The sequence below is a fragment of the Dermacentor silvarum genome, chromosome 8, assembly GCF_013339745.2.
Source record: "Dermacentor silvarum isolate Dsil-2018 chromosome 8, BIME_Dsil_1.4, whole genome shotgun sequence".
In the NCBI taxonomy this organism is placed as follows: domain Eukaryota; kingdom Metazoa; phylum Arthropoda; class Arachnida; order Ixodida; family Ixodidae; genus Dermacentor; species Dermacentor silvarum.
The window spans coordinates 115,054,843-115,074,843 of NC_051161.1; the positions used below are offsets into that span (position 1 = coordinate 115,054,843).

The following is a 20,001-nucleotide window of genomic DNA, read 5'->3' on the forward strand; positions in this document are numbered from 1 at the left end:
CATGGAAGCTACGAGGCGACTGGCATATTCACCGACATCGAGCTTTGGTACCGGCGACGGGTCGAAAGATTTTCTAGGTAGCCTCAATGCAGTCCCAAACACGAGCTTTGCCGACGAGGAGCAGGAGGCGTCAGTCGGTATCGCACTGCGTATGACGGGGAGGACGAGTGGTAGACGCTCCGTCTACGGTACCAATGCCCGTGATGCTGTGAGTGAGACTTTTAGCTAGAGGTGAAGACGCTCTACTATGCCCGTGTACATAGGGTGGTGGGTAGTGGTTTTGATGTGGCTGACACCAAGCAGTCGGGACGTCGTATGATTGAACTTGGATTCGAGTCGAATTGATAACCTCGAGTTCTTCTAATGATCGTGGGAACTCCATAGCGGCTAATCCATAGTGTGATAAGACCTCTTGCGACTGTCTCTGCGGTGATACGGCGGAGTGGCAACTCCTCAGGCCATAGCGTGAACTGGTCGATGTATGCTAAGATATAGTGGTTGTCTTTGTATGGCCGTAAAGGACAGACCAGGTCGATGTGCAGATGGCTGTAACGCGCGTCAGGAGACCTGAAGGTACCCAGTGGACTCACGGTGCGGCGATGAACATTCAGTTTCCTGGCATAGCAGACAAGCCCGTGCCTAGCGTCGGATGTCGATATACATTCGTGGCCACAGGTATCGTAGTGCCGAGGTGTTGAGTCACTCGAATATCAGGGTATTTGAAGGAATTCATGGCTTCGAAGAGGGAGCAGGTAAATTGCGCAGGAACGTAGGGGTGAGGACGTGTAGATGCAAACCAAGTGAATATCGCATTCTGGAAATTTCAAGCCCTAAGTTAGAGGGAATCATCCTTCAGTCGTAAGTCCTGTAGTTCGCTGTCCACTCGCTGTGCTGTGGTCATAGCTCCAAATGTATAGGCGGGCACTCCTCGCCAGTTGCGTTGGTTTGTCTACGGGCTAATGCGTCAGCGACTGGGTTGTTTGTGCCGTTGATCTGCCGAATGTTTCTAGTGAATTCCGATATGCAGGCAAGTTGGCGAATCTCACGGGGAGTGTGGGCGCAGTTGGTAGCGGTCGCAGCGGACGTGAGTGGCTTGTGGGCGGTGAGGATGCAAAATTGCCGACCTTCGAGGAAGCGGCCCAAATGTCTCATGGCCAAGTAGGCCGCCAGCAGTTCACTACCGACAATGCTGTATCTACGTTCGGCCTGCGAGAGCTTTCGCGAGAAGAAAGCGACCAGCTGCCACACTCCGTGGACCAACTGCTGCAGCACTCCTCCGACGGCGACGTCCGAGGCGTCACACCGTGAGTAACGTCAAGGCGTCGCACTTGGAATGTGCAAGGAGAGTCCCGTTCGCGAGAGCTTCCTTGGTGATGTTGAAAGCTGTCTCGACATCGTCTGTCCAGGAGATGGGAGCATATTGTCTTGTTTGACCGTACAGGATTGCGTGGAACGCTTGCAAGATAACAACGCAACGAGAGATGAACCGCCGGTAATAATTGGCAAGCCCAAGGAATTGTCGTAGTTGCCTTGTGGTCGATGGTCGTGAAAACTGCACTACGGCTTCAACACGAAGGACAGGAGGAGATATCCCGCGGGCATCGCCGCGATGGCGAAGGAAGTCCAGAGCACCGATACCAAACTCGCTCTTCGGGCCGTTAACGACCAGCCCGTACCTGCGTATTAGTTTGAACACATGGCGCAGGCGAAGTGCATGTTCGTCTGCTGAAGGGCTGAAGACGAGTATGTAGTCGATGTATACGAAACAGTAGCTGAAACCACGGAGAACCTGACCGACAAATTGTTGAAACGTTTCTGCAGCGTTTCACAGACCGAATGGCATCCGGAAGTGCTGAAAAATGCCAAAAGGTGTTATTATGGCTGTCATGGGTACGTCGGAAGGCTACATAGGAATGCGGTGGTACGCCTTGACTAGGTCTATCTTGCTGAATACTGTGCTTCGTGTCGCAACGCGGTAAAGTCCTGAATGTGTGGGATGGGGTATCGGTCCGCTACGGTCACTTTGTTGAGGTCACGGTAGTCACCGCACGTTCCCAGTCACCGGAGGGCTTGGGGACCATGTGTAGCGGTGATGGCCATTGGCCACATGAAGTGCGGACGTAGCCGTACTCGAGCATGTGCTCAATTCTTGCCGCGTGATCTTGTAATGGTCAGGAGCAAGAGGACGAGGATGCGCAAGAACAGGTGCTACCTCAGTCACAAGATGATGGGTGTCGTCGTGGCGCGCTGCGTCTTCAAGAGAAGGTGCAAGCAAGAGATCTGAAAACTCTCCGAGAAGTGAAGACCACGGTGGGCGGAATTTGGCATGTGCTTGTACGAGACGTAAGGGTTCTAAACGAGAGGAGGTGCCTTGAAACAATAGGTTGGTCTCGGAATCCAGGAGAATGCTACCGCGGAGGTCTACCAGAAGCTTAAAATACCACAGGAAATCCCCACCAATAATTTGGCACAAGGACGTCAGCGTCATTCATTACGTCATTCATAACAGTTATGTCGTCACATACATTCCATAACAAACATGTGGTGCCATTTATATCTGGACATGACATGCGCATTTATGTTTTGTCATTCATCTCATGGCCCCATGACATGTCATAAAATCCATGTCATTCTTGTCATGCCATCCATGCATGCTCTAAATGAATGACCACGACGGCACCATGTCATTCGTACCATTTATGTCATGACATACATGTAATAAACGATGTCATGTCATTGATGTCATTACATGTCATCCATGTTACATATGCATGCAAGCTATGCCCCCCATGCCTATTATACTATATACGCAGTTTAAGAAACAGAAGTTTGAAATGTGTGGTTGTGTTGTAGAGTGTAAACTGTACGGTATATATTACTAGAAGTCTAGCAGTTTGGTGTAAGGTAATACTTGGGTGTCTATGGCGTGCGATATTCTACGCATAGCGGAATGCGGCCAATTGTATCCTGATAATGTTCGTAGTCCCCAAGCGCAATTTTTTTTCAAAAGAAAAAGAAAATGGCGTTGGGCGGTTGCATTTTGTGTAGTTTATTTTGTAAGACTTGCATTCTGTTTACACTAATACGTCATCCTGTGCATGTAAACACATCCATGCGACCATGAAACCTACCCCCCCCCCCCCTTTTTCAGTGCGGAATCGAGCTGTACCGATTTAGACAATCCACCAAGCGACTTCAAGTATTGCTACAACGAAGATGGACATCGCTGGGTAAGGTTTATTGTACTTTTATAGTTGCTAATATATGATGCATATGTACCAGTAACTCTTGCACTTGAAATATTTCTATTCACGTAGTTCTCACACGTGCTTCACAAACTGCAATAAAGTGAGGCCAGCTAAGCAGCTCCACTTCAGACATATCGTGCACTAGCCACGTATTTCCTGTTACCGACTGTGAAGTTACTATATACTGCCCTGGCGAGCACACACGTTATCGCCATTCTAAATTGTACCTTTGGTAGCCTATGTAACTCCACGACAGAGCTCAGCGTCGCTGCACTCGTACATAAGGCTTAAACATAAGGCTTAAGGTGCGAGATCAACATCAGGGAAGCTTTTTTGAAGCAATACGTTTCTTTAGTTTGTGAGGCAAGTTTTGACTAATCAAAGCTAGGTTTATTATTATTTAGTTTGGCGATATCGACAGGTGTCGTCACTACAATGACCGACGTCATAAAGGAGAATACCTGAGGTCGCAACGCTAATGTAGGTGTCTTGTAGCCATTTATCTTTTCTACGATTTAACAGTCATTCGGGGTGTGACAACGCTTCACAGAATTGCAAGATGTAGGTTACGTGCAATAGTACATGTCCCGTCTGTGAAATCACCCAAATTATTTTTCTCTCCGCAAGGGAAGCGAGCACCGGAGGAGGAAGAGGCACCTGGGAGAATTAACTTTATTAAAATATCGTGATCAGTTGTGCCTCGAAGGTGGAGCCCTTAGTCCGGGGCCCCATAGGTAGCAGCCACCGCCTCGGCACGGTCGACCAGCCATTGCTGGCCAGTCGCCGTCGCGTCGATCAGCCGCTCCTCCCAGGAGGTGAGGGTGGGGTTTGGAACGGGAGGGACGTGGGGAATGTCTTGGCAAAGCCAGACCATATGCAAGGGGGGGTCACCGCAGTGCGGGCATTGAGCTGGACCACGGGAGGGGTAGAGGTAGGTGGAGAAGAGAATGACCGCGTTCGCGCGCGTTCCGTTCGTACTTCACACCACGATGCTCGCTTGCATGTTCGCGGCCTCTCTTTTGTGCATGTGCAGCAAAAAAAAATTGTCGCAGTTTCACCCGAAACACGAAGCATCAATTGCGATAGCAACTTAGTAGAGAGCTATACGGAGTAAGGATAGTAGTTTTATCAGCTGTATAAACTTGGACATGCAGCAGCACCAGCAACGCGCAGAAATGTTTTCGAGCAGTCGCCGTTTTGCCCGCGTTCGCACCGAACGCGTGCGGCGTTGGTGACTGTTGCCGGGGCCTCTGGGGGCGGCGGCTCGGAGGTTTTCGACGATATCAGAACGGGAAACTCGTCGAGCAGCGTCGGAAGTCTTTACCACCTTCTCGCGTCGCAACGTTCTTATATAAATACGCATTTGGTGCCGCAGCTAAACGACGCCTCACCTCCCTCCCTCCTGTCCCCCCACGGCCTTTCGCGCGACGGAAGTTGCGTTTTCTCTCTATATATGGTGATTTTAAAGGAGTAAGAGACGCTTAGTTCTGCAGCCCTTCAGGGAGCACGGTGCAGAACGCGCGTTTGTTCTCCGCCGTGCGTTCGCTCACCGTGAAAACGCGCTTCTCTCGCGCCTTTTCACTCGCATATACAGCGTCCGGTGCGCGGCGATATTTTCATCGCCGTTGACGTCATGCGGAACCTGACGGCGACGACGACGCCGACGGCAGAAATCCGCTTTGGAGTGTCCATATAACTGCTATCGCAATAACATGCGCTTTCTCTGTGGCACCCAGGCGTTGCACAGTCGAGGTCAATGCAGTGTCCGCGACCGCGTTCGCACCCCTTCCGTTTGCGCTTCGACGCCGCGGTGTTGGCTGTGCCTGTTTGCGGCGTCCATACTAAAGCCCCTGGAAAAAAGTTGTCGCAGTTTCACCTGAAAGGCGAAGCATCAATTGCGATAGCAAATTTCCAGAGAGCTATACGGAGTAATGATATTAGCTTTATCAGCTGTATAAACTTGGACATGCAGCAGCACCGGCAACACGCAGAACTGTTGTCGACGCCGTCGGCGTTTAGCCCGCGTTCGCTCAAAATGCGTGCGGCGTTGGTGACTGTTGCCGGAGCCTCTGATATAAATAGGCACTTGGTGCCGCAGCTAAACTGTCGCCTCCCTTCCCCCCCCCCTCCCCCACGGCCTCTCGCGCGTAGGAAGAAGGCGCGTTTGCTCTACATATATGGTGATTGTAATGGAGGAAAGAGACGCCTACTTCTGCAGCCCTTAAGCGAGCACGGCGCAGAACGCGCGTTTGTTCTCCGCCGTGCGTTCACTCCCCGTGAAAGCGCGCGCCCCTCGCGCCCTTTCACTCGCACATACAGCGTTCGGCGCGCGGCGACGATTTCATCTCCATTGACGTCATACGGAACCTCACGGCGACGGCGACGCCGACGGCAGAAATCTGCTTTTGAGTGTCCATATAATTGCTATCGCAATAAAAACAAATAAATTAGCGCCAACGACGCCTATTCGCCTCTGCCTTCTCTTCTAGCAGCTGCAGCAGCGCCAACAAGGAAACAAGGCAATTAACAACGCGAGAGCCGCGAGCACGACCGGGTGCATCCGGGCTCGAACGGCGTCGGTTCGCTAGTGCGGGACCTGCGTCTCCGGCGCCCCATGGCACCAGGGCTCCGACGCCGTTGCCTCGGCGCGTACAGCGCTGGCGGTAAGCCCCGACCAAGTAAACAAGAAAAAAATCACCAGCCCTTCCCATGTTGAGAAAGTGGGGGTGGGCGATGCTTGTGTGTGTATCTGACCTTCGTGGTGATTTTCTTTCTTTCTCTTTCTTTTCTCTCTCTCTCCATCCATCTTTCTTTGTCTCTTTCTTTCTTTCTCTCTCTTTCTGTCTCTCAGTCTCTTTCTTTCTTTGTCTGACCTTCGTGGTAATTTTCTATCTTTCTTTCTTGCTCACTCTCTCTATCTCTCGGTATTTCTCTCTCTATTTTTTTCTCTCTCTCTTTCTTTCTTCGTCTCTCTATTTTTCGTCCCTGGCATGTGCCAAAGAGCTTGGACCGTTTCTGCACTATCGCCAGGAACGGCCGTCTTTTCAGCGTGACACCGCCGCCACCACCACCACCACCCCGACCGCCGAAACGTGTTAGCCTATAAAACTGCGCTTAAAAATCACCAGGCCTTCTCTGTCGAGAAAATGGGGGTAAGCGAAGCTTGTCATGTGTGTATCTGACCTTCGTCAGGGTAACGTAAAGTTCACGACATGTGACGGTAATAAAACATAAATGTTTATTAAATGTATACGTCGAGGGAAGGAAACGTACAAAGCAACGGAAGAAAAGTTGCACGAAATGGAAACAAAAGTAGAAGGATAGTAAACAAAAAGTAGTGGGAAAGGGAAGGGAAAATAGTAGGCCAAGTACACAAACGACAACCTTTGCTTACTCCAATTTTCTTGGCAGGGCAAGGGCTGGTTATTTTCTTTTTTTTCGCTCTCTCTCTCTCGATCTTTCTTTCTCTTTATTTGTCTTTCTTTCCTTATCTCTTTCTATCTCTCTCTCCTTTTTTCTCTCTCTCCTAAATTCTCTCTCGTTCTTTCTTTCTCTCTCTCTTTCTTTTTTGTCCCTGGTATGTGGCATTGCGCTTGGACCCTTTCTGCACTATCATCAGGATCGGCCCACACGAAAGGGGTATTTGCCATTGAGCTTGGACCCTTTCTGCACAATCGTCAGGATCGGCTCACATTTCAGTGTGACACCGCCACCACTAGCACCACAGCCGACACTTGGGAACCTAAAAGCTCCGCTTAAAAAACGAGCGTACACTCAAGATGGCGCTTTATCCACCTTCTAAAGACATAGTGCGTCACGAATGAAACACTTTTCCTACTTTCTATCCCCCCTTCCCCGCCCCTCAGATGCTGAGCCGTGCTCCCTATAAGGGCTGCAGAAACATGCATCTTTTCTCTTTTCCTCAACCTCTACTACTACTACTACTGAAACCTTGCGATTTCTGAGCACCGCGGAACTTAACCGGATGTCCATTTGCATTGCATTGGCTCTGCCTTCAGTAGCGTCAGCGCTGAGCGCGTGTGCATGCAAATGCACTCGCGTTTGGCCTTGCTTGCTTGCGGGAATGGTTTTTCCCAGTACAAGCGCTTACTTGACTGAAATTTTCTATCAAGGACTTTTATGGCACGGTGTACCCCTAAACGAGTGAAGAAGTCGGAACCGCACTATCGGCATAAACTTCTCAGATTAAAGAGAGTAAAAAATACCTGTCTTTTTCGGGGGCATTATGTCATGCATCTAAAGACAATGCGAGTACTTCTGTTGATTGAATGATTGAATTACGGTGACAAAAACTTTAATTGGTCCTGAGAAACTGTGGCCAGGGGGAGCCGAAGGCTTCCTCAGGTCAAGTCGGTGGCTTCGCCCACGATGGCACCGGGAGGCGTAATCCTGTTGCGATGTCGTTGGCCCTCTGGACTGCCTAGAGCTGGATGTGGTGGTGGTCGCTTCTTAGGAATTCCTCCCACTGATTGAATACGGCATAATTTTACACCGTCAGGCACGACACAAATCAGGCCACTTATTTCTACATACATTCCATTGCCGTACTCAACGTTACCTTTTCCCATTTTGCCTTCTCTCGAACCTCTCCCAACAAACACCGCTGCGAACCACATCGCCCTGCTGTGCCCTAGCGGGATAATTGCACGAGCACATCTTTTCGGCTAAGCGCCACACTGGATGGGCTTCGCACCTCAACTAACTTGGTTTACAATCTACAGAACACAGGTGAGAGGAGGTGCCTGCACATTGACACGAATGGCACTACTTTAGGTTTTTTCCAGGGGCTTTAGTCCATACGCTTGCGCGCAACCCGCGTTCACGAAATGAAACGTCGCTGTAACTTTTGTTTCCATCAAGTGTAGAGCTTGGCTCCAGAATATTCCAGACACGCGGCCAAAAACCCCATTTCAATACACTACCTGAAGCACACCCATAAGCAACTTCTTTGCGCACTGAAGCTTTGTTTTGGAATAACTTCCGACAAAGTATTTTTTCTCTGTTTTTAGTTGCAACCTTCACTGTACATCACTGACAAGTATAGATGAAGTATCCGCTATTCCTGATGCACTCAAAAAGTCTGCATAGTGTAAACAATGCGTACCAAACGCAATGCTTACCTTTTGTCAGTGTTTATGGTTATTATCGACAGTAATGCTTTGGAAAACGTATTATTCAAACGAACGTAAAATCAATACTGCAGAAACTTGTCATTTTAGTGCTTCACATGACAGCCGTATTTTAAGTTTTCATTCATCATACAGTGGTTTGGCCTACAGCCTTCAGTTTACCTTTTCAAATAAACAACATAGGAACATAATTTGCGACAATATGATCTCCGATCAAATGCACATGAATTAGAGTATCAAAAATTTAATAAAAACTAGTTTTATTATCTCCATACGTTAAGGTGTAATTTACCTTTCTGTGCAAGCTATTGCCACGAATACAATGTCGTTGTTTTGCGGAGTTCTACGACGTTGTGGACGCGCCCCACGAAGCCGCCCCCTATGACCACTTAAAGACGACGGCGCTGCACGGCACGTCTCTGTCTGTGCGCAGACGTCTTCAGCAGCCTCTCAATGAAGAGTAGCTCGGCGACCGGCGACCGTCGGAACTTCTAAGTCGCATGCGAAGGCTTCTCAGTGGCAGTAGACTCGCTGCTGCGAGAACTGTTCCTTCAGCGTCTACCGCAGAATGTGGTTATTACCTTGGCTTCCTCACCAGATGGCCTGTCCCTCGGCAAGCTGGCTGAGTTGCCGATCGTGTCCTTGACTACTCAGCAAGAAGTACTGTGGCGATGACATCTACCATCTACCGTTCCGCTGTCGCATTTCGAAGACCGTCAGTTTCGTCTTGAGCAAGTGAGCGATGACCTTGCCCAGACTGTTAATGCACTACGGCCTGCTTCCCACCCTCGTCGATGAGGCTGCGATTCCCTTTCCAGATCGTCTCCTAGGTCTAAGTGCTGTTCAAGCCCTCGTCGCCGCGTATACTGCTGGCACCACAGCAACTTCGGTGCCAGTGCATGTCAGTGCCGTTCCCCTTGCGGCTGGTAGGGAAACACCGCAGAGCCACTGATGGTGGCCAGCGGTTCTTGCCGTACGACAAGCCGCCTGTTCTACGTCGCTGACAGGATTGCCGGACATCGATTTCTCGTGGACACAGGAGCAGAGGTCAGTGTCGTTCCTGCCGTGCGTTGTAGACCAGTAGCGCTCTCAGAAAACTGCACCCCTTCAAGCAGCCACTAGCTCTGCTATCAACACATATGGTCAGCGCTCTCTTACCTTCGACGTAAGTGTACGACGCACCTTTTGTTGGGTATTCGTCGTCGCAGACCTATCTTCGTGCTCGTCGACACGACGACCAGTATGTATATACAAGGCATCCTCGCACCTACGATATTACCACTGGAACGGCGCCTCAGATACCATCATATATGTACGCCCCAATTCTGTCAAGACCCCCAAGCCATCACGAAACCTTCCAACGTTGAGCTGACAGTACGTCACAACGTCACGCATCACGTTGTTACTACTGGCCCTCCAGTGTTTTCCGACCCAGATGCCTCGCTGGGGTCCGCCTTGCCATCGCCAAAAGAGAATTCGACCACATGCTGCAAATGGGCATCATCCGTCCTTCGTCGAGCAGTTGGTCGTCAGCTCTCCACATGGTTCCCAAGCGTGACCCAAGAGATTGGCGCCCGTGCGGCGACTACCGTGTAAAGATGTGTCTCTCAGGAGCGAGCCGGATCTTGTGAGCAGATGTTTATTAAGAATTAAGAGCAAGCGAGCCTTGGTTCAGTAAAAGTGAGCGACGGTTCTTCTGGAGAAAGAGTGCCGGTTCTCTCTCCGAAAGAACCGCCGCTTACTTTAACCACGACTCACTCGTTGTTCAAAAAGCGCGGCTCAAAAGACAGCCGAAGGCGAGGGGGTGGAGGCGACTGTTCCGAGCAAAGGCGGGAGGGCAGTTCCTTTCTCGCACCTCTAATAGATGGAGCGATAGTCGCACCCAGCAGAAGACCCGGCTCTGACGGAACGGTTCGGCACGGCTCACTGAACGAGAGAGAACCGGTTTCCTCTCGCCAGATTGTGATGGAAAACAAACGGGATGTTTCCGTTGGGCCCAGGATCCCTTAATAATGACACGGCAGACGGGAGCTTGTTACACGAAACACATACTTTTTACAGACACGCTAACACGTTAAAGATGCTTTACGTACACAAGGACTAGAGTTTGCGAAGTCCTTTGTCCTTCTATATAAGGATGTGCCTAGCACTCATGCATCACGACTCGACGGTGTGTCTCGTCGTTGCGGTGACCATGGCGGTTGTTGCGTAGTGCGTCGCTGTGTCGTCTGACACTTGAAGATACCTCGTGTGTTGCTTGCTACGGCCACGTCTTATGCCATCATCATCACGCCGCGCCTTGTCGCGACGTGGAAGTAGGGGAAGAGCAGGCCGGTAGAACACTGCTGTAGCTGGTCCGTAACGCCTGGCCTGTAACGCCTCGGCCGGTAGAACGTCGGGTTCGGTCGGCAGACAGGAACCTCAGGCGTCCGGTGCCCAGCAGAAAGCACTGCACCAGGCCGCTATTACAGCAGGCCGCTGGTCCACAGGAGAGCTCAGCCATGAGCGGGATCTCCGACCAGGTCCCGACGGTAGCAGGACACCCGGTCGCCAGTCATCGGGCTCACTCAGCGGTGAGGTAGCTCAGGCGTCCCGGTCCCCAGCATGAAGCACTGCACCCGGCCACTATAACAGCACGCCGCTGGTGCGCAGGAGAGCCCAGCCGTGAGCTGGATCTCCGACCAGGTCCGCACGGTAGCAGGACACCCGCTCGCCGGTACCCGAGCCTTGAACCGCCGTTCTGCGAGCAGACGTTCGAGGCTGTCGCTCGCTTTCACGCTCTGCGCCCTCTCGTGCTCTAACGCCGCTTCCTTGCTCGGGGCACGTGATCGTCTTCTTCTGTTATCATCATCACCAATTCTCTTGCTGCTGCCATACAATCACCATCACTTCAAGCTGGCTTGTCACGCTATTTGTCTTGTCACCACCACACGCCACTATACACATCATCACAGCGTCTCATCACCGATGCATCTAGTACGGCTGTCGACGCGGTGTTACCTCACTTCCAGCGCAAGTCCTGGTGCCCACTCGGCTTTTCTCGCAGAAACTGAAACCTGCAGAAACGGAATACAGCACGTTTGGTTGTGAGCTGCTGGCGGTGTACTTAGGCATTCGACATTTCTGACACATGCTGGAAGGCGCAAGCTTTTATGTCCTCGCGGACCAGAAGCCTTTAACATTCACTTTTCGCGGTAACCACAAGACTTATACCGCACGAGAAATACGGCACCTCAACTTTATCTCCGAATTCGACGTGGGCGTTCGGTACATTGAAGGCCCACTCAACGCGGCCGCAGATGCCCTCTCCCGTATCGACGCAATATCAACGCCCACACTCTATTTAGAAGAAATGGCCGCGGCGCAACTTACAGACGTCGAACTTCGGGACATCCGCTGATCCACCACGTCACTGGCGTCGTCCGTCGTTCCCCTCTGTTCCACAATAGCTTGCGACGTCTCACGGGGACGAACACGGTCTTTTGTCCCCACTCCGGCTCCACTGTCGAATATTCGACAAGCTTCACGGCGCAACTCCTCCCAGAGTTCGTGCTACGCAGCGTCTCATTACGACCCGCTTTGTGTGGCCGAGGATGAACTGCGACGTGTGCCGCTGAGCGCGTGAATGCCTTCATTGTCAACGCTCCGAGACGACACTACACACAAAATCACCAATTCACTCCTTTCGACCACCCGACGCTCGGTTCGATCACGTTCACATCGGTATTGTTGGCCCACTCCCACCATCCAGAGGTGCTCACTACATTCTCACTTGTGTGGACCGTTATACCCACTGGCCTGAGGCGTTTCCTCTCACCGACGTAACGGCTTTACCCTGGCTTCAGCGTTGTCAGTGGCTGGATCTCACGCTTCGGATGCCCCAGCGTTGTTACAACCGATCGCGGCCGGCAGTTTGAATGCGATCTCTTCCGCGAAGGCACGTGGCTACTTGGCGTCCGCCATGTCCATACTACCGCGTACCACCCATCGGTCGATGGAATTGTCGAACACCTTCATCGTCAACTAAAAGCCGCCTTGATGGCTCGTCAGGCTCGCGCTTCTTGGGCTGAAGATCTTCCTCTCGCCCTGCTTGGCGTGCGCTCGTCTTTCAAGGAAGACCTCGGCGGCACAACTGCGTAGTTAGTCTATGGCACAACGTTGCGTATGCCTGGTGAATTTTTCGTGCCAGCTACTGTCGCCATGCACGATTCAGACAGTTACTTTCAACAGCTACGTGTCCTCTTTTCTTCTTCTTTCTTGGGTTTTACGTGCCAAAACCAGTTCTAATTATGAGGCACGCCGTAGTGGAGGGTTCCGGATTAATTTTGACCACCTGAGGTTCTTTAACGTGCACTACAACGCAAGCACACGGGCGTTTTTGCATTTCGCCTCCATCGAAATGCGGCCGCCGCGGCCGGGATTCGATCCCGCGATCTCGTGCTCAGCAGCGCAACGCCTTAGCCGACTGGGCCACCGCGGCTTTCACGCCTGCGTCCTTGCCCTAGCCGGGATGCATCGTCAACTGGCGTTTTTGTCAGCAAGGACATGGCTTCAGCGAGCCACGTTTTCGTCCATCCCTTACGCCTCCCTACGGCGGTCCTTAGAAGGTGCTCAGCAAGACAGAAAAAACTGTCACCATCGAGCTCAACGGATGTGAAGAAGTTGTGGCTACAGACAGAGTCAAACCCGCCGACCTGGCGACTTCGCCAGTATTATGCGCTTTGCACCACTTTACCACCGCGGAAACAAAGGATTTACCGACCGCCCGACACGGAAGGCCGTTTCGTGGGCGCCCGTGCACGCGGCGCTTCTTATGATGATGATTATTACGCCTCGATCAATGGCACAACCCACTGTGGGGAATAGGCCACGAAGCGGGTGGTATTGTGATCGACATTTAAAATAAATTAGTTTAGAAATAATTAAGTAATAAAAAGTAAGGAAAATAAATGAATAATTGAAGATGGGAAATTATGTAGTCTGTACTATGTTAGTCAGCCTTGCCTACATAGGAATAGTAATATGAGTTTAATAATAAATTAAATACAGTAAAGGATATACGTGAATTTTGAATAATAATAATAATTAAATAATTGTGATTTTGTGACATTACTTTTTGAATTTTCTACAACTATAATTTATTTAATGAGTAATAAAGCAATCATGGAAAAATGGGAAAATATTATTAAGGCAATCTTTTTGTGTTACAAAGAAAATTATAAATCCTAACAGGGGGAGCCCTCTAGCGGCCATCGTCATCTTGATTGGCCGCCTGTTATTTATAGCGCGCTCAGGTGCATGGTCATGCGCATGTGCCTCGTTCCTCGTGCTGCGTGCTGCGAGGTTAAAAAATAGCAGAATAAAAGATAACTTCTCCTGCTCCTGCCATCGGCCGGAACGTTTCCTTGTGCTTTCGCTCGCCGACTGACGCATGGTTATAGTGGACCTAACCTCGGTCCCTATAGTTATTCCAGCGCGTGTCAGTGGCACAGCTGCGCAGTCTGTATCAGGGTGATCTCACATCACCGACACGCATTCAAGCCGCCACTTACGCCTTATTCAACCTTCGCCCAGCAATTATTATTCACTCCTCCACATGTTATAAAAGCAGGACAATAGCCTCTGGCGGCCTTGTGGAGATTGCCGGGCTTTGAATGCCGTCCCGAATGCCATCCCGTTCCGTGCCGCGAGCGCCCGCCCGCGCCGCTGTATCTTCGAAGCCATCTGGGGCGGGGGCAGAGTCCGCCTTCCCTGTGTCTTCACGGCTAAGATCACGTTGATGCAAGCGCCGGCACGAAGCTCAATTCATTCGTTGCAGCTGCCGTGCTGACTCACTCCATCATTTTCACAGCGAGTTTCCGCGGCCATCGAGTGAGATGCGTTCATGTTTGCTTGTGCACGGATGGTGCCATGCTTTTTAACTTAGTTGGTGGGTCTATGCTTACAAGTTTACACGGACGATATAATACTATCCTTACTTTGTATAGCTGTCCACTAATTTGCTATCGCAATCGATGCTTCGCCTTTCGGGCGAAACTACGACTTTTTAAACTCCAACCAACCAGCAACTAAGCTTTGCATTCAAGATCAACAGTTTCTGCTACTCGAACCGACAGCTTCGAAAACTTTTCTTTATTTCTAAAATTTTATTTCCAGACCCGCAAACTCGGGCAGCTCATGCAATGATCCCGGATCTGTGCAGTGTCGGCTGGGTCTTTGCATTTCTAAGCCCTACCCATCGCCAAGTAGAATGACCCTAAGCCGTGTCTATTTTTGGAAGAAGGCTCGTCATTTCAGGACGCTCAACTGCAACTTTTGTTAACAACAGGAATGGTGACTTGTGACACGTCCTAGGCACCTCCTCTCCTGTTGAGGCCGCATTAATTTTCGTGGCCGATATTCGATTCCCTGCCGTGGCTAAGCCACCGAGACATCCGTGCGTTTTCGCAGAAGCTTATCAGAAACCATTTCGTATAAGCAGGCAAAAAAATGTAGCCCTTCTCCTGTCGAGGAAATTGGGGTAGCTAAGCTTGTGATGTGTTTCTTCGGTGATCCCCCCAACGAATTGCCCTGACGAGTACCACGTTGTGCTCGAACCACAACCGGCCACACGCACTGTAGCTGGCTCCGAAGTTCTGGTTGAGAAACTCGCGTTGAAACCTGGCCGTCGCACCGAGGGAAGTTGGCGCTAGCGTTGCCGAGGCGTGCACCATCATTGTCGGTGTCCTTGAAGGCTAGACGACGCTGCGTTTGGCCTCAACATCGTGCTCCGGCAACTAGGGGTGGGCGGCACTTCGCTGACGTTTGGCCTCAATATAGCGCTCCCTCAACTCGGGGTCCGCTGCTGTTAGCTGACGCTTCAACCTGGGCTTTGGAAGCCCTCAAGCTAGAATCGACACGTTCACGACGAGCCTTTTCCCGAGTGCGTTCAGTCGGGATGGATTTCCTTGAAACTTCTTCAAAATAAATCTGTTCATTACGTAAGATAAGGAATGGCTCAGACAACCTTAAGCAATGGCTCATACCCCCGTAAACGCGGCATCCACATTACGACGACAGAAGAGAAGTGAAATTCTACTCTGGAAGGATTAGCGGCAACGCAGTCAGCTGTGGAAGTAGACTACCACGACGAACGATGGAGCAGTGGCACGAGCGTGTGCCGACCACCTGTACAGCTCTAAGAGCGGCTGGTTTTTTTAGCGTTGAATCGCCGGCGCAGGCTAGCGTATACAAACTTCGCTTGAAAAAAAAGAAGCCTGTCAAGCCTGTCAGGCGCTGAAACTGACCCATCACACGCAAACAGCAGTGCAGCCGTTTCAGCCACCGGAGAACCCTTTTGACCATGTGAACTTATACTTGTTGGGACATTTTTGGTCACTCCCAAGATTTCAAATATCTCCTCACATGTGTCGACTCACCCTCAAGATGGCCCGAGGCAACTCCGCTGCAAGACTTCATGGCCGCAGAGTGACGCAGACTTTTAATGCCACTTGGGTATAACGATACGGCTGCTCCATGCATATTACCACTGAATGAGGCTAATGGTTTCATAGCTTCCTTTCTTATGCCCTTGCACGACTGCTTGGCACATGGCTTCATCACACCATGGCTTAGCACCCAGTGAGCAACGGCAAGGTCGAGCGCCTACACCCTCAAGTGAAGCCGTGGTTGACTGCCACACTCGATAGACAGTACTTGGTGGCGAAGATGCCTTTCGTGTTACTTGGACTTCGCTCAACAATTTAGAATTGCCTCGGATTTAGCGCAGCTGAGAGACTCCATGGGTAAGAAAACCGTGTTGCAGGCGAGTTTTTCAGGATCCACTTACAGAGGCTACATATCAGGCTCGACCAGCTTCAGCCTACTACCCCACCTGTAACCCGCAAGTAACGTCTGTTTAGCTTCGCAACAATGCAAGCAGCAATGCACGTATTTCTTCGAAGTGGCACCCTCACGCCCCCACAGAATCTTGACTGCGATGACCCCTTTCGTGTGGTTACCCCTTCGCACGAAACCTTTAGCATAGACGTTTGCGGGAAGCAGGACACTATGTCTTCTGATCGGTAGAGCCCAACCCGACTTGTAACTCGTCCGTTCATTTCTTCATTCTCTCGTTTAGCTCCGCAGTCCAGTAGGTTCATTTCTCTATTGTGTCCTTTAGCTCCGCAGTCAATTAGGTAGTTACCATTCGCCTGCGTCCTTATTTTTAGCGACCGCCCGTTCCCGGTAGCGACGTACGCGGCTCGACCACACTGCTTGCCGACAATCGATTATGCTCAGGTTGAACCCCGCTTTCTTGTTCCTAAAACGTCCCCCCACCATCCGGTCATTCTATCTCACCGCGTTCCTATTTGCAAGATTTCCCAAAACCAATATTTTTCTTCTCTGCTCCTTGGCAGCCTTTTCTCTTTACAATAAATGAATTATTATATGCTTCAATTTATTAAATAATTTTACAACTCTCCGTGGGAAGAAATTTTTTTTCTTTGTTGCGACCAACCTATGACAGTTGTTTACGTCTCGCTCTCAGTGAGCGCTGCATGGCCGAATTGGTGACTGGAGTGTGGTATCTCATTGTTACTGGCCAAAACATTCAAATTAAGTTATATGCTGAAACGGTCTCCGATGAAGACTAAGTTGAAAATGACGGGGTAATATCACTATACACGCAAATGATGTGAGTGCAAACACCAAGGAATTCGAAAATACAATCGTTTAGAGAGGATAGCTCAATAATACAATGCACATGTCAAGCATTTGTGTTGCTTACATAAATACTACACTAAATCTAGCATATATCATGACCGGAAGTACATCTTCAATATTCACTATTGTGGAAGTTGAGCACTCAAATCACCAGAAGTGATGATGAAAAGCGATAGTGTTGCTGTTCAATTTGATGATCTGGTAGATTCCGAGTTTTTAGAAAAAAAGTCGCAGTCTCGCCCGAAAAGCGAAGCATCGATTGCGATAGCAAATTGGTAGACAGCTATACGAAGTAAGGCAAGTAGCTTTATCGGCCATATGAAGTTGTAAATATTCGCCTACTAACTAAATAAACAAGCACAGTGTCCGGCGCGCACAGGTAAACATGAGCACACCTCGCTCGATGACCGCGGGAGCTCGTGAAAACTCTGGAGTGAGAAATCGCGGCAGCGGAAGAGAGCAAACTGACGTTCGCGCTGGCTCTCGCTTCAACGCGAACTACACGTCGAAAGCGCAGCGCATACGAAGCTATGGGCACTCGGCGAATGCTCTTTGGCCCATCGCATATCGCTTTGAAGATGAGGCCGCCGCGGGCGAACACTTCAGCCGCGTCGCAGATCGCTTTCAAGATAGCTCCGCGAGCAGCAGCCGCGTAAGCAGAACGCACACTCCTAGCCCCTCCCCCCACTCTCCTCTCCGTCGCCTACTCCCCGTTCTTCGCGCGTAAACGAAGAGCACGCGCTTCAGGCCGCCTTCCTCTGTCGCGTGCGCGATATTAAGCTGCGGTTGCCGGCTCACCTCCGCACGCCTTCACTCGCGCACACAACGCACGGCGGGCGGCGACGATTCTATCATGGTTGGACTTTATACGGAACATTACGGCAACGACGACTGCGACGACAAAAATGCGCTTGGAATGTCCACATAATTGTTATCGCAATAAAAACATGTAGTTTCATTGTTAGTGCGAGGTTTTTGCTTTTAGAGTCAAGCAAACGTGTCAGTTGTTGTAACAGTGCTTTATTCTAATTTAAATTAAGCTCCACTACGCATAAAATATTTCCAATTGTTTTTCGTCCAACTGGGCAGATGAAAGTGGTGTTGCAAAATGGGTATTCCTAGCCGGTTGCTTATGCAGAATATTTTTTCCGCCATGTTTCTATTGGGCAACTTAGTTAATTTCCTGCTAAATAATAGGAAATAATTAGCTAAAATGCTGTCGTACTGAGAAGCTGCATTGTCGTTCTGTATGAAACTATGAATGGCATTCTTTTTACAGGGCTGCCGTTCAGACAAAAGATGCCCCTCTCCTTGTGACATATGTTACGGATACAAGCCAGGCTGTCGAGCAGCATGCGCCTACAATACAACAGCTTATTGGATAAAAAGAAGGCAGGTAGAAAGAGCGCCACCATGCTTTCCGTTGAGAAAATGCCCATAAATTATTTCACGGAATATATCTAAATTTACGGGAAATGAGGTCGCGTTTCAATTTTCATGTACTGTAAATATCGTGTGAATAAATTTATGTACCTTGTTGTGTGAAACATTCAGTCGCTGCAATTTGTGCTCCGAAGACAAAATGAGCAGCTCTCTACAAATCAGATCGCCTGGTATATGTTTATATAAGAAAAGAAATTGTGAAGCGTTAAGTACTGTTATGAGACACGCAATATGGAAATGTATTTCCTTCCGAATAGAGCTCATTCTCAGTGACGAAGCGGTCACGCGGCCCGCTACATGGCGAGCTTTGTCCCGTTGTTGTGATGGTGATGTGAAAGTAAAGTAATATAATTTATATGTTGTTCAAATACGTCGTTTATTGCTGCTCTGTTTATTGGCGAAGGGGTGTAGCTTCCCATGGTAGGTTGTCAGGGCCGGTGCTCACCGAGGACAACACAACAACGCACGCTATTCGATTTGTGACAATACACCTGTATTAAGACCAGACCAGGTTAGAATCTTTTTGCATGAATGTCTTTCGGAGTATACAGGTTCCAAAATACATTGCAACGTTAACTTATGAATGCTTGAGAACCATACAGGCTCACGTTTCTCATCTGAGTTTGTTTGCTCGAAAATGTAACCAGACATACATATATGTATTGCCTACTGTCCTTTCATTTACACGCATATCTAAGGCCTAAATGTGCTGTTATGAGCAAGGGCATGTAAGTTAGGTGAATGCTACTCCCACATTTTGTCTGCTTATAACAGGCGCTACCTTATATACATAGATGTAGTCGACCTAACTAAGATTGAATTTTACTCTGTTTAATTATGTTTTTTTGGATGTGACTAAAAATATATTTTCTCACTTTTCTTAACCTACTTAAATGCACCTCTCCAACCCTACTTTACAACGTGGCGCATGCTTTATTCTGCTTCTTAGAGCGAGACGTTGGGCAGGCGCGACTTTATGATTATGACAAATATGACACAACTAATTCACAAACACAAACTTAGACAAAGACGTTTTCCACAAGGCGTTTTCTAGCATCTCAACCACATAATATATTCGAGAAACGCTGTTTTTATTAATATTTACTTGAAATTGGGCAAAACATTGTACACACAACGAAAGGCCGCGGAAGATTTTGTGTTTAGTCTTGGAGGAAGAAGTGGTATTAACTTTTTTTGCATCAAAGTATTTTGCGATATCACACTCGCCATTATCCTGACGTCCGCGAAAGAAATGTTCTGCCGTGACAGAAGCATTACGTTTCCTATGATTGTGAGAAGCTGCTCACGGCAATGGGATCATGCTCTTTTTTTTCTTTCTTTGTTTTAATATGACATTTATACACTTTTTATTTATGATTGATCAAGACATTATTAGGTGCGGTATTTTTGTATCGCAAATGCAATTGTATTTTGTACAATTGTTCAAACTGTAC

At 49.4% G+C, this 20,001-nt stretch overlaps 1 long non-coding RNA gene across 1 annotated transcript in view; it reads left to right on the forward strand.

Moving 5' to 3' along the window:
- The window catches only part of LOC125947325 (uncharacterized), a 42,006-nt gene extending 23,518 nt beyond the window's left edge, over positions 1-18,488 (forward strand). Inside the window, exons 2-3 of the long non-coding RNA XR_007468186.1 lie at positions 3,152-3,230; positions 18,384-18,488. This is a non-coding gene — a long non-coding RNA (uncharacterized LOC125947325). The remainder of the gene's footprint in view (positions 1-3,151; positions 3,231-18,383) is intronic.
- The last annotated feature ends 1,513 nt before the right edge of the window (positions 18,489-20,001 follow it).